This window comes from Mustela putorius, unplaced genomic scaffold (genome assembly GCF_011764305.1).
Source record: "Mustela putorius furo isolate JIRA1106 unplaced genomic scaffold, ASM1176430v1.1 tig00537350_pilon_pilon_pilon, whole genome shotgun sequence".
NCBI classification, from domain to species: domain Eukaryota; kingdom Metazoa; phylum Chordata; class Mammalia; order Carnivora; family Mustelidae; genus Mustela; species Mustela putorius.
In genome coordinates this window covers 3,998,836-4,020,405 of record NW_025422471.1, presented here as the reverse complement: position 1 = coordinate 4,020,405, position 21,570 = coordinate 3,998,836, and positions in this window count along the sequence as shown.

Sequence of the window (21,570 nt, the reverse complement as noted above, 5' to 3'; positions counted from 1 at the left end):
TCACAGTGGAAAATGCAATAGTTCACATTTGTTAAATATCTACCATGTGTATTACCTTTAAAATGTATTTTACTTTAATGGAAATGCTTCAGGATATCTTTGTCCTTATTTTACCCCTGCAGAAACAGAGGTTCAAAAAGTCAAAGGAGGGCACCTGGGTGGCTCAGTGGGTTAAGCCGCTGCCTTCTGCTCAGATCATATCTCAGGGTCCTGGGATCGAGTCCCGCATCATGCTCTCTGCTCAGCAGGGAGTCTGCTTCCCTCTCTCTCTCTCTGCCTGCCTCTCTGTCTACTTGTGATCTCTGTCTGTCAAATAAACAAATAAAATCTTAAAAAAAAAAAAAAAAGTCAAAGGCGTTGCCTGGTAACTCAACTATTAGGGGACAGAGAAGAGGTTCCAGCAAAGACCATGCAGATTATTGCCCAACTCGGCAGCCTTATAGACCTAGGAATTATTGCGGAAAAATAAGATTCATCCTCTACTGACTCTACTGCCCCAGTTTAGAGTTTAGAGAAATTGAGGAATGCAAAAGGCGAGGCCAGGATTCTCATTTCTTTATAACCCAACTCTGTTCCCCACCATGCCATATTACATGATGAAAGAACACCTGTTGTTTTTTATTAAAAATATTCAAGAGTAGCTAATAATGTTTCATTTTTGGCAGCGGAAAGAAAACACATATTTGGAAACTTGAAGGGCATAAATTATCCAATGAAACTAGTGGTTTCTATACGTACTTGAAATTCTAAGGGGAAGAGTGACATATGAAACATTAAGGAATACAAAAAGTTAACATGCAATTGAGTACATCCCTCTGCCTGTGGCTTTTTTTGTTGTATCAAAGGACCATCATCAAGTGTTCTGAAACAAATCTAAGTAAAATGATTCCTTAATAGTTCTTTATATAAAAAAAAAAAAAAAGTATGGCACACCAGGGTGGCTCAGTCAGTTGGGCGTCCGACTCTTGATTTTGGATCAGGTCATGATCTCAGGGTTGTGAGATCCAGCCCTGCTGTGGGATCCACACTCACTGTGGACTCTGCTTGAAATTCTGTAACCCCCCCCCCCTCCTTGTGTTCTCACTCTCTCAATAAATAAATAAATAAAATCTTAAAAAAAAAACTTAAAGTAAACTACTAAACTGAAGAAAATTATAATGTTGAGAAAAAAATTCAAGATTTTATTTATTTATTTGACGCACAGAGCAAGATCACAAGTAGGCAGAGAAGCAGGCAGAGAGAGGAAGAAGCGGGCTCCCTGCTAAGCAGAGAGCGTGGTGCCGGGCTCAATCCCAGGACCCTGACTGAAATCATGACCTGAGCCGAAGGCAGAGGCTTAACCCACTGAGCCACCCAGGCACCCAATGTTGAGAAAAACTTAACACCAGCTATTCTATGTGAAATCTAGAGATCAGACTTCAGGTCCTCAAAATTTCCATGCCATATTTTTTTGGAGAAGACTATGAATCTCCTAATACTATGTCCTAGGTTTTCCTTCTTACTTTCTTCTTTCTTTCATCCTTGAGGTAGAATATAAGTAGTGGCTTATGTGTTCAGTCTTTCGTTTTTGGTGGTGGTGGTTTGTTTTTGTTTCTATTTTATTTTTAATTGAAACTTTTTAAAAGAGAAATTTAATGTTCATAGAAAAATGGATGGGAGGGTACTGAGTATTTCCTCCCCATTTCCTGCTCTCTATAATCTATACCATTTTTAAGTATAATGCATAACATCTCATTTCATCCTAAAAGCAATCTTGTGTGTCATGGGTAGTCTAGGCCTCTCAATGGAAAACCACGGTTTACACAGGTTGTTACCTGCCTAAATTCACAGAGCTCTTAAGTGGGTACAGTATCACTTATTATAGTAATGTTTGCTAAATGCTTATTAACTGGTTTTCAGGTGAAAAAAAGAAAAAAGGGTCCTAATCTCTACCTGACAATTTTCTGGTGTAAATACTCCTATCATGACCAATTTCAGGCATCAACTCTGATGTCATTGAATCAGAGGAGAAGAAATGCTCTTAATCTGAAAATAGCAAATATATTAAGCTTTGCTAGCTATACACTGTCTGTTACAATTACTTAAACCCATTAGTATAGTACAAAAAAGTCATGGGCTAAACATAAATGAATACATGCAACTGCAAGTGTGTTTATGGATACTGAATTTCAAATTTCATATGGTTTTCAAATGTCACATAAGCTTATTTTTCTTTTGATTTTTTCCAGCCATTTAAAAATGTAAAAAGCATTTTTAGCTTGTAAGATACATAAAATATAAAAACAGGCCACCGTCTGCAGATTCCTAGTCTAGACTGTAGATAATTGGTTAAATTGGAAGAGACTAAGCAGAGTGGCATTCCTAACTAGTCCAGACATACCCATGTCTATAGTTTCTTATGTCTTACCTGAATCTTTTCAGCTTTGGGTCATCAGTTTCCATGGGCCTTTTGTCCCTCAAAACCCACCAGCTCTGAGGTGCCTGGGTGGTGCAATCAGTTAAGCGGCTACCTTTGGCGCAGGTCATGATCCCAGGGTCTTGGGATCAAGCCCCATATCGGGCTCCCCACTCAGCAGAGAGCCTGCTTCTCTCCCTCCCTCTGCCTGCCACTCTGCCTCCTTGTGATCTCTCTCTCTCATTTTGTGTCAAATAAATTAAAAAAATAATAATAATAAGACTCCACCTCTAAGATGCCTGCTTCCTTAGGTGATTTCTTCTTCCTCTTCATCTCTATGGACATTTCTTGTGCTGAGCTCTGTGGCTGTCAGTATGAAGTTTGCAGCATACATTGGTTTGAAAAATTTTAGGAACCAAAAGAAATACACTTTATATACTAAAGACACATAAAAACATACACAAAATAGCTGAAACAAGCATTTCATGAATCAGATTTTTTTCCCATATCGATTGCAATTACTGTTATCTTTTCTATTCTATTCATTTCCATTCCATTCCATTCTCTTTTTAAAAATTTGTTCCTGGAGACTCATTAATGGGTCAAAATCTATAATTTGTAAAACCCTGATTTAATTAAAATGATTGACACCAAGTTGTGAATTCTCTTTAAACTAGCTTGCCCCTATGGTCCCCTACACACACACACACACACATACACACACACACAGACCACACTCTGGGCTATTTGCAGTTGCTAAGAGGAGCCATTAGTCAAATGAACTATAAGTTGTGGAAAATATGTAAAAGGTTTTTCTGAGCAGGGATTTCTAAGACTCTGTTCCTACTCAAGGAATTGTTTGTTGGGTCACTTCTTTCTCTTGTCAGTGACCCAGCATTCCCTCTCCATAAGCAAATATGCATCCTAGGGACTCATAATGACACGTTTTGGGGGCAATGCAGCTATGATATGCAAAACTCTATCCTGATTTGTAGAGGGTTCCAGCACAATATTTCTAAATTTGTATATGTTTTATATTCATTACTTAGGTTTTTGTGATTTTTTTCCTGTTTCTCTACTCTTGTACAATACATCATCTACTTAGTTATAAACAAGGCAGCATGTGGATTAATCAGTCTACGAACACTGTTACTATTTTATGTTTTACTGAAAACATGCATTTTTATCCTTCTGCTGATTACTGAGCATGTGCATAAAACAAAACCAAATCAACATAAATCCAGCTTGAAAATATTATGTCAAAACATACATTGTACCAAAATGTTCTATGACTCCATCAGACCACCTTCTTTCTGTTATGCATATCTTTTCTCTGATGGCAAGCATTAGGGAAATGTAACATTCTGACTCAACCTGGGAAATAACTTGAGGAAGCAGTTTATAGTCTGATGAAAGTTTTAAATCACCTTTGAGAAAATGATTCTGACTTGAACTAGGAAGTTCCTATTCAAATCATACCTTAGCATAAGAACTATGTGACCGTTAGCATATTTATGAATATAGGTCCAGTTTTTTACTCTGTAAAGCCAAAATAATACTATTCTACTTAGCTCATAGGCAGTGATTAGCTAATAAATGTAAATTTCTTTGTAAACTTGAAAGCACCCTAAAGCAGAATAAATCCTCTGTACATGAAGAACTGTTAAGTCATCTTTGTCACTTCTAATTTCACTTTGATGGGGAAGCCACATCTCACCTCTGCTCCTCCCTCTGCATCTCTGTGGTATGACAGCCTCCGTTCACTTCTCCGTAAGGAGCCACATTTGGTAGCAGCAGGCAGCGTGTGTGTGTCTATATTCTGAATGCCTCATTTACTACTTTCTGTGGCTCAAATGCAGTGACAGAACAGGACTTTGACAGTTGGTGGGGAGAGAAATTTCAGCAATAGTAATAACTTGAATATATAGGCAAAATCTTTAACATTATCATGACTTATTGCTAGAAGACGCTGAATAAATGCATTAGACACACATCAGCTCTTTTAATTACCGTTTTAAAGCTTCACTAGTTCTTTTATCCTTTATGTTTAATAAGCTATTATAACTGTTTCATATTATCTTCGAATTAAACTTTTCTTCCATTAGAAAATGAAACCTTTAAAAATGATTGAAATATTTTAGTGCATAGTTGAAAAGTGTTTCAAAGTGAAAAAGTCACAGATAATTCTCCTTGCTTTTCTTTCATATATGTGTATGTACAGAATAATGGAAGAAACTCTTCAACAAAACCTGTATTTTATAAGGCAAAAACTTGAGACCAGCCATGGGAAGGGGAAAATGAAGTCCTATACCTTCCTAGGAGATCTGGGTAGAGGATCTGAGTTAATAACAGCTGTCATGTGCAACACAGATGCTAGTTTCAGTTTCTAGGTCCCTTGAATACAAAATATGATTTTATTGTTTTGTTTTATTATTGTATTTTCTGATACTCAGATGGCTATGTTAAGTGAATTACACTAACTCAATTTATGGCACATTATCATCAATGATTCATGCAATCTCTCTCTTGTTTTACTCATTTATTTATTCCCTTCTTTTCCCCATGCTCCACTTCTATTCCCGTTTATCTGATACTCATTGTAATAATACCATTAATATGTTTAATGTGTTTTTGATGTGTGTATATTTGGGCAAATGTGTATCACTTTGTGTTCATGTATTTTTTTATACTTTATATATTTTATTTAGCTTTTTAATTTATATTTTATTTATTTACATTTTAATGTTAAATGATTTATATTTATATATTATATATTTTGTTATTTAAAACACATTTTACAAATATAGTATTTTTTAATCTACCCATTGCTTAAAGATCATGTAGTAGAAAGATGGTTTTCTTTTTTTTTTTTTAATTTATTTTCAGCGTAACAGATTTCATTGTTTATGCCACATCCAGTGCTCCATGCCATACGTGCCTTCCTTAATACCCACCACCTGGCTCCCCCAACTCCCACCCCTGCCACTTCAAAGCCCTCAGATTGTTTTTCAGAGTCCATAGTCTCTCATGGTTCATCTCCCCTTCCAATTTGTGTTCATGTATTTTTAATGTACTTAAGTGGTATTGTGCTCTATATGATAATCTCTATCATCTTTCTTCACCTTTATCTTTAATGTTATACTCTAAGAATATTCATGTTTCTTTGTGTACTTCTAATCCTTACTTCAACACTCAGTATTTCCTGCACATTATTCTTTGGTGTATATCAACTTTGTTTTCTCTTCTACTCTTCTAGTAGAATCCAACAAACTCTCTATTACTATGAATATTGCTGCAATGAGGATCAATATACACATCTCTCCAATGACTTCTGTGAGAATTTCTTAGAATTATACACCAGGAGTGGAATTCCTGGATTCTATCTAACTCATACATAGTTTATTTTATTAGGAAATGACAGTCTCTCCAGAATGAGTGTGATAATTTATTTTCTCAGAAGCAGAAGAAGGAAACTCATACAGGTCTTATCTATGCCAGTCCTTTGTATTATCTAGCTTTTTAATTTTGGGGGCCATTTTAAGGTATAATATATCTCATTGCTTTACATATATAATGCTCTGTTCACTAATAATTATAAACTTTTTCTTAATGTTTCTTAGCTTCTTTTGATTTCCTCCTCTGTTTTTACTTATTCTTACTTGTTTTTATTTATTTGTCAATTTCAGTTCCTTTGTCAGTTTTTCTATAAGGGATGACTTGTTGGTTTGGGTGGCATGCTAATTTTTGTTTCCCTGTCACAGTTGACTTTAAATATCTTTTTCTATTCTATTTGATATGTACTAATTTTGTTCAGAATCCATTTTGAATACACATTCTTCGTTTTCTGTTATGTAAACAAATGCAGTTTTTTGCCTTAAGATTTGTGTCTTTGAAATTTTAAGAAATCCTTCTTTTTCATGAAGACACTTTTCAACATTTCCTTCTAATGTTTTTATAGTGTTACATTTAACACGTAGTATTTAATTATTTTGGAATCCTCTTTTGATGTGATAAGCTCTCTTTCTATTGCACTGACCTATTGTCTATTTCGATCTGAGACCATACCATATTTATTATTGTGGGTTCGTAATCCATCTAATTATCTGGTTGGTCAATTTTAGGGATCTTAGGGGACCATAAGGTCATGTGGTCCGAATTTCCATCTGATCCCCAAATCTTTTATAATGTCCCTAATGAATCATCCTCAGCCTGTGTTTCGTCGACTCTGTCGATGCTTCTCCAAGTAATCCACACTATTGTTGATTAGGTGCCTTTACACATGGTCTTTGCACCTCGAAATGACATCTGTTCCACTGTAACTCCTACGCTTTCACCACAGGTGGTTCCTCTGGGGCAAAACAAAAGATTTACTTCATCTAATACATGACAGTTCTTTAGCTATCGTTGTGATCTTCAAAGACGTATCTTTCCCCTCTAGATTTAATACCTCAGCCACTTTATCTGTCCTCAGGTGCTCTGATATTCAGAAGCCTCTCAATTCTAGCTGTCCTCCTCAGTGCACAATTCATTTGATCTTTGATCCTTTTAAAACACTGTATATGTAACTGGAAAATGATTCAGATGTGGTCTGGGAAGCATATAGTATAGTGAACTTCTTGTCTCTCTTCATATGGGCTCTTTCTGGTTGCTCCTTCCATGGTTAAGTTAATATAACTTACAAATGGTAGCACATCTTAAGGAACAATTAAAAAAAAAAAAACAAACCTCAAGTCTACTAATTACTACCACTGGTATGAATCTTAATCTTATCAGAGAAAAAAAATAAAGCAGTATATTTAGTGCAATTAAATTTATGATTGCAAAATCTTCCTTTAATGACCAAATTCTCAGAGACCTTTGACTTGCTATTTGTCAAGATTTGCACCAAGACTGGCCATATCTATGGTCACACTTCACAAAACTGGCATTAAGTACAGTACATCTGGTATTTTGACTTATCTCACAGGAGATCTAGTTTCCTTGGACCACTCCAAGTTAAATTGGCCATAATAATGCTGTGACATGTCTCTCTCCTATTTTTAGGCCATATTTCCTCTCACATCATTTGGCTCTCAGCATGGAGGTATCTAAGAAAATATTAGAAGGATGATTTATTTGCCCCCTCTAGGCAAGAAGGGGGCAAACCTTAAGAACCAGTGACAGGTTCCATGTGAGGAGAACCCAAAATGTGACAAATCTTGTCAACTATACGACATAGTACTGCAGGTCTGTCAGCTCACTTTCAGTGTTCTAGTAAAGTATTAGTTACATCACATCCTCATGTAAACTCCAGCTGTGTTTCCTGAACTGGGAAAAGTCCTGGTGACTTTCATGGGGGGTGTTGTTCATTGAAGTTCATTGCATTGAATTGTCTTAGTTCTTTTTCCCATACATTCCTGCCTACACTCTTTGAAAAATAAATACTTTTGCTACTTTGAGCTCCAATGTATTTCCCTAAGCATTTCTAGCCTATTTTGACAGGCTGTCTTTAGGTTGCTTTGGACAATCTAAGCAATTTGACTGAATGCATTTAGAATCAGCTTAGAAATCTATGGAGCTTTGTCTGATTATATACTAGCATGATTTATCTCATCCTTCAAAATCTAAGTCCAAGGTTATCTCTTCAGTGATGTCTTCCTCTGTTAGAATTAATGCTTTGCCTTTATATACTTTCTTCAAAGACAATTCACAACATGATTCTAGTATTTATTCACTTATTGAGAAAACATTTGAGTGCCTATTATAAATCAAACTCTGTGTTAGGGACTAAGGGTTCATAGTTGAACAAAAGTTAACTCCTTGCTTTAAAGTAACTTACAATCCAGTTGTGGAGATAGACATGTAAACCCACTTGCATAACAGGAAAATGAAGGACCATACCAGTTAAATTTTAACAAAAACTTTGTTTACAAATAATAATAATAATAATAATAATAAATGCTAAACACAATTTCAACAAAGTGTGATAACTCTCAGGGTAAAGATATGTGTGAGAGATAGAGTTTTTGTAGGGAAGTGATCAAATTGCCTTGGATTTGAGTCAGTTAAGGTTAGCCACATGAGATATTTGACTTGGGTCTTGAAGAAAAAGGAATTCACTTGCAGTCCAGCTTGTTTGGTATATATTGGCTTCCACCGTCAAACGCTGTGCTGCTTGGACTAGAAAACATGAGTTCTTTATTTCTGAATTACCACTGCCTGGCAAGAAAATGGATCTATAGCAAGTGGTCAAAAATATTGTGTTCTTAAACCAGGGACTATGTCTATGATAATCATAAATGCTGAATAGCTTACCTTCAATAAAACATTCCTCCTAGTTAACCATATAAATAAATTAGAACTGCTAGGGAAAACAAAAACAAAAACACTAAACTGTGAAAAGGGGAAAGAAAGGGACATACTGGGGGCACTTATTCATTCAAAGAAACACTTATTTCTAGTGTTCAAGGAAAAAGGAGGGAGAAAGATAGTGGTAAATGTGTTTCTAATCTGAAAACAACCAGCTTTGTCATTTCTACTCCCTCCACAAATACTCTCCCACACAACCATGCAGTCTTCTAAGAGGTGTTTCTCTATTAGTTTTCAAAAACAGTTACTTTCACACTGACTCGCACATCACTCTAACAATTATTGACCTCAAAAATAATGGCCATATCCTAGATGCTATGCAAGTCATTTCAGTCATCTCCTTTACTAAATATAAAGCTCCTAAGGTGTGTGTGCCTTCTCCCTGTAGTGCAGATAAGTAAAATGAAGTTCGTTAAGTTGATCACACCACACAAGAAGCAGAAGCCTGAAACTAAGCCTGCCTAAGTCTGAACTCTAGGCTTATTTTATTAAATCACTCTACCTGCCTAATATATATTTATAAATGTGGCATAAATTAAAGAGATTTATACAATCATGAACCAGCCATAGGAGCAGTGTAATTTTCCTGCGATTCGGAGGCAGCCAAAACAAAGCCAGTGGTTAAGGAGAACTTTAGACTCTGGCCAGTCTTTTGTGTTGGGAGGAAGTTTGTGAAGATGAAGGCACTATTCATAAAGACAAGTTGTTGTAGCAATCAAGAACAATTCTAGATATAGATTTGAGATTGCAAAGGAGGTTAGGGAGATGTAGATACAGAAATAAGTTAGGAGGGGTCAGTTGGTAAGTTACCCAACCAATGCCTGGTTCTTTTGAACATATTGGGCATTGGATTACCCAAGCTGTTTCACTTTTTGAGCAGTGATGGGTGGCCAGTTGAAAACAATGAATAAAATATATTACAGTGGCGATTTGAGTTAGATCTTCTTCCCTGGAGACCAGTATAGCGCTTAGACCATAGCAAACAGGGTCTTTCCTATGACTTGGATTATTTTTCTGGAAATTTCTAAATCTGTCAGTGTTGGAACATGGTAAGGGGTGGGAGAAGAGGTTGGAGGATAAAGGTAGGCAGCAGTGCTACTCTGTTATTGGGGCAGATACCCAAAGCCTGATGTAAAATATATGTAAACTCTGAATCTATGTCTTCCCTTTAGGGTGCTTTCCAACCCTCCACAACACATGTCATTAGGGTTCAACACATGCCTCAAGAGTTTCAAGATTTTTGCATATGAGGTTACATACTTCCTTAACCAGGCTGGGGTTCCACAAGGGCCCCTGGAAAGTGGATCACTCTCCTCTGTTACTTTTTTCCCCCAAAATTACTTGAGATAAGAGACCAGAATGGTGCTAACACACTGACTTAGGGTGAGTCCCATTTACCTTTCAACAAGGATAAAGGCACTTAAATGACCAATTGAACAGAAGACAAATGTCTAAGTACCAGTTCTCTGTTCATCACTCGAAATCTTCATCATTAAATCATTATTTTTTCCCACGGGCTATTAATTTTATAATACCTTTTACAGTCAAATTGCTGGTAAATGCCTAGATTCTGGGGGAGAAAAAAGATTTATCTGGCTAAGACTCTGTCGAGCTCTAAAATGAAATTCTGGTGTGGTGAGTGCAGCTGCAGAATTCAGAAGCTGGGGGCTGGGGACCATCTTTCTGGGCCAGCAACTGTTCACAAACACACTCTAATGGAGCAGGAGCGAAACTTGGTGGTACCACAATAGGAGAAGCACTACTATGGGCTCTCAAAGCTTTTTTTTTTTTTTTCCCCTTAAAGGGATGATTTACAATTGACGTTTGAGTTGAACAAAAACATTTTTGATTCTCTGAAATATATTTCAACCCATGACTACTTATTTCTATGAAGGATTTTTTTAATGTAATTTGTATAATTTATTATGAGAGTCTAGAACGTGTGCTAACAAGATTTAGAGTGCTTTGATTTTTTTTTTTTTTCTCCTGGAGGGGTGGGGTTGGAATGGAGAAGTCTTGAATAGAAGATTTAAGTGGAAAAAATAAATCTGTGAAGGCAAGAGTGACGTGGTGTGCAATAACCAGCTCAAAGGCCTCAAAGGTGCTTCAGCAAGGCTGCCTCTAGCCCGAAGTGATGACGTGCATCTTGGGAACTTTCTGTGAGTTCTGTACTTCAAACTTCTTCATGTGGCCCTAATATAAAGGCCACAGTGTGTTCTATCAGAGGAGCCCAAGAACATGGAGTTTGGATCATTAATACAGATCCAACCATTTCACAGACTCTTTCAGCTGAAAAGTACATAGAATCCATTTCTGCTAAATAACATTGTTCTATTTCATTATTAGTTACTTCTGTTAATCTCTTACTGTGCCTAAATTATAAATCAAACCTTATCATAGATATGTATGTATAGGGGAAAAGCATAGTATATGTAGGCCTCAGCACCATCCCCAGTTTCAGTTATCTAGTGGTGGGGGTCTTGGAATGTATCCCCTGTGGGTAATGGTGGGGAAGGGTACTGTGCATTAAAAGGATTACACACCATGACCCAGAGGGATTTGTTCCAGGGATTCAAGAATGATTTGCTATTACAGTTGTGGTACAGCACATTAACAAAATGAAGGACAAAATCATATGATCATCTCAATATAGGCAAAGAAAAGCATTTCACAAAATTCAACATCAGTTTGTAATAAAAACCATCAACTAAGTGAGTATAGAGGAAACATAACTCAGTGTAATAAAGGCCATATACATCAGACACACAGTTGCCATCATACTCAATGGTGAAAGGCTGAAAGTCTTGCCTCTAAAATGAGGAACAAGATAAAGATGTCCACTCTCACCACTTTTATTCAACGTTGTGTTGGAAATCCCACACAGAAATTAGGCAAGAGAAATAAATAAAAGACATCTAATATGGAAATTGGAAAGGAAGGCATCTAATATGGAATTGGAAAGGAAGAAGTAAAATTGTTCCTACTTGCAGATGACATGGCAATATATACATAGAAAACAAAACCCTAAAGACTTCATAAAAAACCTGTTAGAACTAATGAATGAATGCAAAGTTACAGAATACAAAATCAATACTCAAAAATCTGTTGCATTTCTATATACTAATCATGAACTATCAGAAAGAGAAATAAAGTATTCCCATTTACTACTGAATCAAAAAGAAAAAAAAAAATACCTAGAATAAATTTAACTAAGGGAGTAAAAGACCCTGAATACTGCAAGACATTAATGAAAGAAATAAAAGAAGACACAAAAAGATAGAAAACAAATAAATAGACATTTCGTCTCACTAATTGGAAGAATTGATATTGTCAAGATATCCAAACTACCCAAAGCATCCTACAGATCAAAATTGCTATGGTGGGATGCCTGGGTGGCTCACTTGGTTAAGCATCCACCTTCAGCTCAGGTCATGATCCCAGGGTCCTGGGATTGGGATAGACTCCCACACTGGGCTCGTTGCTCAGTGGGGAGCCTGCTTCTCCCTCTGCCTGCACCTCCCCCTACTTGTGCATGTCCTATTTTTCTCTGACAAATAAATAAATAAAATCTTTTTTTTTAATTGCTATGGCGTTTTTCACATACATAGAACAAACAATCTTAAAAGTTGTATGGAACCCCAAAATACCCTGCATAGCCAAAGCTATCTTGAGAAAGAACAAAACTAGAGACATCACACTACCTGATTTAAGTCTATATAGCAAAGTCTAGAAAGTCTAGAAATAAACCCCTGCATATATATGGTCAGTTAATTTAAGACAAAGGAGCCAAGAATATACAATGGGGAAAAGATAGTGTCTTTAATATAAGGTATTGGGAAAACAGGACAACCACATACAAGGGAATGAAAATGGACCACTATCTTATAGCACACATAAAAATTAACTCAGAATGGATTAAAAACTTGAATGTATGACCTGAAACCATAAAATTTCTAGAGCAGAAAATGAACAGTAAGTTCTTTGACATAGGTATTAATGTTGTTGTTGTTGTTTTTAATCTGAATGCAAAAAAAAAGAAAAAAAGTAATGGGACTACATCATATTGAATACCTTCTGCACAGCTAAGGAAATCACCAATCAAATATAAAGGCAACATACTGAGTGGGAGAAAATATTTGAAAAATCATATATCTGATAAGGAGTTAATACCTAAAAGATATGAAGAACTCATATAACTCAATAGGAAAAAAAAAAAGATTAAAAATGGACAGAAGATGTGAATAGACATTATTCCAAGAGGGCATACAAATGGCTAACAGGTAATTGAAACTTTTGTTCAGTATCTTTAATCATCTGGGAAATGCAAGTTAAAACCACAATGAGATACGACTTCATACCTGTTAGAATGACTGTTACAAGAAAGGCACTATATGTGTTGGTGGGGATGTGGAGAAGAAAGAAACCATGCATTGTTGGTGGGAATGTAAACTGGTGCAGCCAAACAGTATGGAGATCCCTTAAAAAGTTAGAAATAGAAGTACCATATAATCCAGAAATTCCACTTCTGGGTATTTATTCAAAGAAAATCGAAACAATAACTAGAAAAGATGTATGTATCCCCATGTTCATTGTAGCATTATTTACAATAGCCAAGATACGGAAACAGCTTGAGTGTCTACTGATAAATGAAAACTGAATAAAGAAATACATATATTCATGCATATAATTCATGTAATAATGTATAATAATGCATATATAATGTATAGTGATACATATAATATGTAATTACATGGGTATAAAATAAACATATAAGAACATATATAATACATAATAATTATTATTCAGGCATAAAAAAGAATGAAATCTTGTCATTTGCAGCAACATGATGGAACTTGAGGGCATTATGCTAAATGAAATAAGTCAGACAAAGACAAATACCATATGATCTCTCTCATATGTGAAGTAAAGCAAAATGAAAGAAAATAAACTTATCAAAAACCAAGTTCCTGGATACAGACTGGTGGTTGTCAAAAGGAGGGGTGGTTGGAGACTGATTTTTGTCTTTTTTTAAATTTTAAATTGTTTAAATAATAATAATAATAAAGAATAATATTAATTCTGAGTGGCATTATATGGGTCCCTGGGAATATATTTTAATACATACCAATATATGTAAATATATCTCTATATACCTATGTCTGTATCTATCTATATCTATATCTATATATCTTATACCTTTTTGGACCTTAATATTTACTATATAATATAACATATTATATAATATGACATATTTTATAATAAAATAAATATAAATTCATAATTTATAAATTTTAGGAATTTAATAATAATTTATTTATAATATATTTATATAAATTCATATAAATTTCTATGAATTTATATGTATATTTATATTTATATATAAATACCTGTTTAGGCATTATTTTTATTTGCCTAGCTCCTGTGGGCACTTAAATTTATTATGACCAGTTCAAAAAAAGGTCATCTAGGTAAATAAGTCAAACTGATATGAAGTATAAGTACTGTAGTTGGGGGAGAATACTTCTAAGTATTTCTAAGAAATGTTGAAAATAAGGAAATTTATAAGCTGAAATACTAATGATATTAGGCATTTATATATTGCCTGCTCTTAATGATCTTTACCAGAAAGCTATTTTTTCCAATGTATCAGGCGTTATCATTGTCATCTAGCAACATGTTCAAAAAATGATTTCAGAGGCACAAGTAAGCAAAATTGTGTTGTAGCTAGAATTGTGGACTGAAAGGAATAGGACATGTATTTGCCTGTGAGAGAGGGGTAAAGTCTCCCTAATTTTTTTAGGTAAAGTAGTCCATTCAGTTAAATATCACTTCAAGACCTTTCCTTTGAATCAACTTCTTTATCTTTAACCTGACCTTCTCCTTGAGTGTTTGTGTTTAAATTGTTTATTGATACCATGCGTGATAAAGGTCACAGTCCGTAATATGCCCTATTTCATATTTTACATCATGCAGGTCTAATGTTTCTGACCAAACCCCAAAGGAATGAGTGTTAGTCTCAGAGTTCAGCATTAAGAAAATAATTGAATTTGTCTGGCTCTACAGTATAAAATGATTTGAAGGACCAAGAGGAGTAATAGTCTGAAAGGCCAAGTCAGAAAGAGGAGCAGTGTTTGGAGAATATTCTTATTTTCCCTGACAGAAAGCCATACTTCTGTAGATAGTTGCGTGAAATACTGACGCAAAGGATCTCAAGCCAAACAAAGGACAATCTTCATAATTTTCTCTTCATTTTCTGGGTATTTTAGAAAAATTCATTTCAACAGGGGTGGGAAATAACAAGGAAAAATGGCGTGACTGGAATGGACGAGTTGGGTCATCTCCTCCTTTTTACTTTGCATGTAGTGTAACATTACTTCAGGATAAAGTCAAGTTGGGACTGTGTGGCTTTATGGAAAAATAGTTGTAGTTATAAACTTAGCAGGTTAAAATCAAGGACTCTCTTGGTTTTTCAGAATATCACAAACTTGAGCCATTTTTACCAACTTCTAAAATGTCTTGAGCATGTGCTGTGCTCCAAGCACTATTCTAAGCACCTTGGATGTGCTCTCTTAATCTGTTCAATGTCCCAGTGCTGGAGATACAGTTATAACCCTCTTGTATGGAGGAGAACCCGAGGTCAAGAGTCTAAATAGCTTGCCCGAGACCACAGAGCTAGGGGTAAGCATAGGATTTGAATCCCAGGCCAGATGCCTTCCTCACGGGTTGCTGACCACTAGGTCTAGAGCTTAACATTTTGCCTTTGCTGCATCTAGAATGCCTGCAAAACACGTCCTTTTCTCAAAAGTCTGTAATTCATATTTCAAGAGTCTTAAAACTATCTTTAAAGTGAGGAAGGAAGTCTGCTCCTCACTTTCTGTTTTACCAATAGAGAAACAGGGTCCACACTCAGAGTCTCACGCTGAGGTAAGTGTCCCAGAAGAAACTAGGACTCAGGACCTCTGTCATGTTTCAGGACTCCCAGGGGTCTGTATACTAGACCAACTGATATTTCTTGACTGTTTACTGTTTTCTGGGCACTGTGCCAATTTTATTTGCTTCATCTCACTGCATTTCCTCTCAAAAATTTTGCACCTCCTCAAACTTTCTGCATTTTAATTCTTCATTGGAAATTTTCCTTTCATCAAAAAATAGGAACCACATTTTTAGACCTCTCTTCTTCAGAGCAGTCATCAGAGTGGGTGCACTGCAAACGTAGGTGGACTGAGTGAGAAGTCACTGGAAGGAGACAGATGAGGCAGGTAGATTGACATACACAACTTTACTCTTCCCTTGCTCTGAGGAGCTGACAGTAATTTACCTGAGATTCAACTTGTTCCTCCCTGTTTCAATCCACTCTCTTGCCTTTTTCCTACTACACCATCATTTCCTCCCAAATGATAAAATTTGTCCAGGGTAACTTGTCCATGCTTTAAACATGTCTCAAAATACCCTTAATAAGAGAGTCAATATGGGGTTCCCTTTGTCTGTGCTGTTTCTATTCTTACAATATTATAAATGTTCTACCTCCCCATATGGAATAGAAACTCTCTAGAAAGTTATGATAGCTTTATATATTTTATAAATATGTTATAAAATTGAAAAGTCTAGACAGACTTATAGGTATTCTTTGATAGCAAAGTATCTATTTGTACTATTGACTTTCCCTTGACTTGTTTGTACCTTGAGGAATAATAGTCTGAAGGCTAGGGCTGAAATGCCTTTATTATCATTAACTGAAAAGCAGAATGAATGCACGTTGACCTTAAAATATAAAGTAATAACAGCAACATGAAGAAAGCGTATTGCCATTGTTAGTGGAAAATTATATTGATGCAGGTATTAAAAGGTAATATACATTTTTTTCAACGAGATTTTATTAAAGATCAACCTTTCTGAAAACAATCCTAAAAACACCCTTTGGACTTTCTTTGTTATTCTCTTTGTTACTTTTACAAGGTTCTTTCAGAAAGTACCAATTTTATTTTAAAGTCTTAATCAATATTTCACACAGTGAAATCTTTTCCTTTGACACAATGAGTTATCAAAGCATTTTTTCTTCCTGAGGCAGCAGCTTTGAGCTGTAACTGACAATAGATCTTGTGGATACTGTCTGTGTCAAGATTAGATCAGACACCATGGGGATTCCTTTTCATGTTTGTAACTCTTAAATCAGCATAAGCAATACACAAATTCCTCCATTCTAAAGGTGAGTTTTCCTCAGTGGAATGACTATTGCTGATCCTATTTGATTTTCATTACTTCAAAAACAAAATAGAACTGTATAGCTGGAAATCGTACCTGAATATATACTTATCTGACACTTTCATTTTCTCCAAAACCACAGTAAAAATTTCTCTTTAATATGTTGTCTACAGTTTAAATGGCATATGCAATTAAATCTTTCAAGTAAAATATTAGTCCTCTGTTAATACAAACCCCTTTCTTTTTATTTATTTTATTTATTTATTTATTTAAAAATTTTAAGATTTTATTTATTTATTTGACAGAAATCACAAGTAGGCAGAGAGGCAGGCGCGGGGGGGGGGGGGGCAGGCTTCCCGTTGAGCAGAAAGGCTGATGTGGAGCTCTATCCCAGCACCTGGGATCAAAACCTGAGCCCAAGGCAGAGGCTTTAACCCACTGAGCCAGCCAGGTGCCCTACAAACCCCTTTTTATATTTGAAAAAAAGAAAAGATGAGTTACCATCTATTCCTGAATATATATCTGTTTTCTTGTTATGTTTAATTATAGTTATAGTTTCTGATTGTATTTGTGCCAAGAGAAACATTACTCCCCATTAAGACACTGAGAAAGGTTTTGGGATACTGGTTGAGTGCAGTCTGACATTAGACTGTTGTGGGCTTGAATCCTGCCTCTGCCACTTACTAGTTGTGTGACCTTGGGCAAGTTACTTAAATTCTCTGAGTCGCATATTCCTTAGGTACAACAGTGCCTGACTCACTGGCCAGGTAGAAGGATTTAATGAGATAATCTACCTAAGAACTTAACCCTGTTCTTGATATATACTGGATGTTTCATACATTATCAGCATCCTACATCCTACATCATTCATTACCATCATTATTATTTATGTAGTAAATGAAAGAAGAATTGCCACCTCCCCCTGTCTTGTATGTCTTTGAGTATTTTATTAGCCTTTTTCTTTCTTTTTCTTTTTTTTTTTTTTTTTTTGCAATGAAGTCTAAGAAGTAAAATAATGTCATTTCTTGAGAGTAGAAAGCAATCAGGGTGTAACTAATATAGCCTTCTGGGGGTAACATTTTATACATGGATTTTCTTTTTTTTTTTTTTTTTTTAGATTTTATTTATTTATTTGACAGACAGAGATCACAAGTAGACAGAGAGGCAGGCAGAGAGAGGAAGGGAAGCAGGCTCCCCGCTGAGCAGAGAGCCTGATGTGGGACTCGATCCCAGGACCCTGGGATCATGACCTGAGCCGAAGGCAGAGGCTTTAACCCACAGAGCCACCCAGGCGCCCCTATACATGGATTTTCTTAAGCAGTCAATATTCTTTTAATATTAGATAGCTCCAGATTTTTATGATTTCAGTGTTCTGTGACCAGCCAACCAGAAGAATTCTTAAAGAAAATTGCCAACGCTGGTCGGTTCCAAGAAAAACGTACAGTTGGGCTATGAGGGAAATTTGCTTCCTATTCAGCTAATATGGCATCAGGCTCTGTTAGGGGAGGTAATGGCTGTCTTGATTATTGATGACCATCTGGATGCTTCCCTGCTTCAGAAGAATTGGATAAGTGGAAGATGAAGTCATTTTCTAAAGCTTGGCCCACTGCCCTGCACTCTCTTCACTCTGACCGTTCAGACAGTGGGCACATAATAGCAAGAAAGGAAGTGTGATGCTGACATGAAAAATGGGGTTAATGAACCACGAAGATGAATAATACAAACAAAACCATTTTAGCAAAGTAGAGTTTGCATTTTTGCTCCATAAACAATGAGTGTACACTCCAGAAATTAGCCAGCTTTTAAAATTTTAATTAATTTGAAATGTTAGGTGAATCTTAGGTATCTACTTCCTTGTTGAAGGCTACAGGGACGTTAAACATCAACAGAACTGGGAAAGGGAATTTTTCTGCATCCAGGAAATCTTACAGATGGGAAATTTTCATATATGATGCTAATACTTTCAAGTAGGGTCTACAAACATTCCTTTACATAATCCTGTAATTAAGGCATTCTATGCCTTAATTTTCTGCATAATATTCAGAAAATATTTAGGAGAACTACTGATATCCTAACTACATGAATGATAAAAATAGATCTTTAAAAGTATATGATATAGTTATTTGGAGAATTAAATGTTTACGGAGAAGAACTGAAAGGTGTTTTAAATAAGACCTCCTTCTTCCCCTTAGCGAGACTTATTCCCAGAGTTTCTGTTCTACAGGAATTATTATATCCAAATCACACTTTCATTTCCTGAATAAAGGTACTTCTTTAAGGATGTGCAAGTGAATTGGAGTAACTCTCTTTGCAGAGCAAAGGCCCTTAAACCCACGGCTTATTCCTCATATGCGTCACCTCTCCCAGGTGAGAACAGTCAGGTACATTATTCCAGATCAGCTCCTCTCAAAGAGAAATATCCTGTTTGATCCTAAACAGATTATCTTAAAAAAAGCTTCCAAGCCAGTGGTAATCAGAAATTAATTAAAACAAAAAGAGAATGTTTATAAATCCCATTAAAAGCCTGAAAGTAGACACAACAACAACAAAAAACCACAAAAAGTGGACAAAAACAAAACCCAGCTCTCTTACCATTTGGCCCTCACTTCTATCTGGAGAGTACGTTTGTGTGTTTCTAGTCTATACAGCCTTAGGTGAGCGAGGTGATATCCTTTCATGGGGACCACTTGATAGTTTATGCCACAGGGGCAGGTGCCCCCAGGGTGAACAATGCCGTCTCTCTGTGACGCTAAAATGGGACTGCCATTCTCCATCTGCAAATCCTCTGTCTCCCCATGCTACCTGTTCTCGGAGAAATGCTACTAAAGCCTGGAGGTACCTGCTTATAATAGAGCTGTACCGAAGAAGCTTTTTATCCACCTCACTGACAAGCATATCACATTCTCTTAGTCTAGGAATAACTATCTTTCAACCCCAGTCTGTCAGCAACTAAAAATGAAAAAACAAAAAAACAACTACCTATGGCTCTAGCTCATGTTATGAATCATGTTGGTAAAAGAATCTCCATCTTCGGTCCAAAAGGCTATTTTTTAAATATTTAGAATAAATTACTGAGAGAGACCATAAATGTATAAAATTATTAAATACTCTTTTTTGAGGGAGTATTACAACTTTATCTTCAAAAGGGAAACCTTCAGAAATAAGACAGGATCTGATAAAGAGAAATTCTCTTTAGATGGTTTTTAGGGCTTTCCATCCTAGAACACATGTATTGAAGCACATGAGCGACTTCTCTGTGTATACATATAGTGATATTTCTGTTGGTGTCAGGTATGATGGATTGCTATGGTTTTGCAAAGCCGTACTTTGTGTCTTTATAAAATAAATCATGTTTCAAAAAGTCCCTGACTTTTTTTTTTTTTTTTTACATATGCTGACATTATGTGGAAACATGTTACATTAAAGGAGGTTTGTATATTAAATACTATTTAGTATTTATATTAGAAGATTGAAGTGTATAACATATGTATCTTGGTATCTTCCTTTTCTCAATATTTTTGAAGATATGTGCACCCCCAGGTGCTTGTGCTAATTCCCTGATGATAAAATATGTGAGAAGCTATAAAAAATGCTAATGTCTGTGTAAACAGTGACTTTCAGTTGGTTTGGAGATTTGGAATTTTAATTCCTCTCTATGGAAACTGGTTGCAGTCCATTGCTCCTTCTCTGGGTTCCTGCTTCACTGGACAGCTGTCCTAATCATAGTCTAATAGGGCACAGACTGCTTCCTGCTTGTCCACTTTAAGGCTTTTAAGGGCATTTATAAACATATGCTATTTTGCCATTCTGTTCTCTCTGAGGGCACCAGACTAGGAGTTTCTTGTTTATCAGTTTATTTTACCCTAGAGACTCACATGGTTCCTGGCACACAGTGGGTGCTCAAACCCTAATTTTGAGTGAATGAGAGAAAGAATGACTTCCTCCCATCGGCTGATCCCTGAGAAGCTTATGTGTCCACAAGCATGTGAAGAGATCACTAAGATGAATTTCTTACTGGTCTTACAGGAGCTACATCTCCCCTGCCTCAATTCCTTGACTGACATCCAAGATGGAACCATCCTGGTTATCTGTCTCCTCTCCTCTTCTCAGGTGACACAATTTTGTACCCCCTTTAGCATGGGGCATCTTTTTTCAGCCTTCTTGCTTCCAAGTACTCTATGATTTCTGAAATCTACATTCTAGGGGCGCCTGGGTGGCTCAGTGGGTTAAAGCGTCTGCCTTCAGCTCAGGTCATGATCTCACGGTCCTGGGATGGAGCCCGGAGTCAGGCTCTGTGCTCAGCAGGGAGCCTGCTTCCTCCTCTCTCTCTCTCTCTGCCTGCCTGCCTCTTTGCCTACTTGTGATCTCTGTCTGTCAAATTAATAAATGAAATCTACATTCTATGATTAACACTTGTATAATCACAATCACTATCTACTCAAAGAAAGTTATCTTCACTTGTTTTCTTTAACTGACAATGCATTTGCCCTGAAACCATCATTTTCCCTTCCAGATGGAGGACTGCAACATCCCACACCCCACCTTCCTCAGTGTTGGTACAAGGACTTGACATTCTCCTCATTTTTTACTTTCAGGTAAGAAGTCCTCTATGCTCATGGAAATAC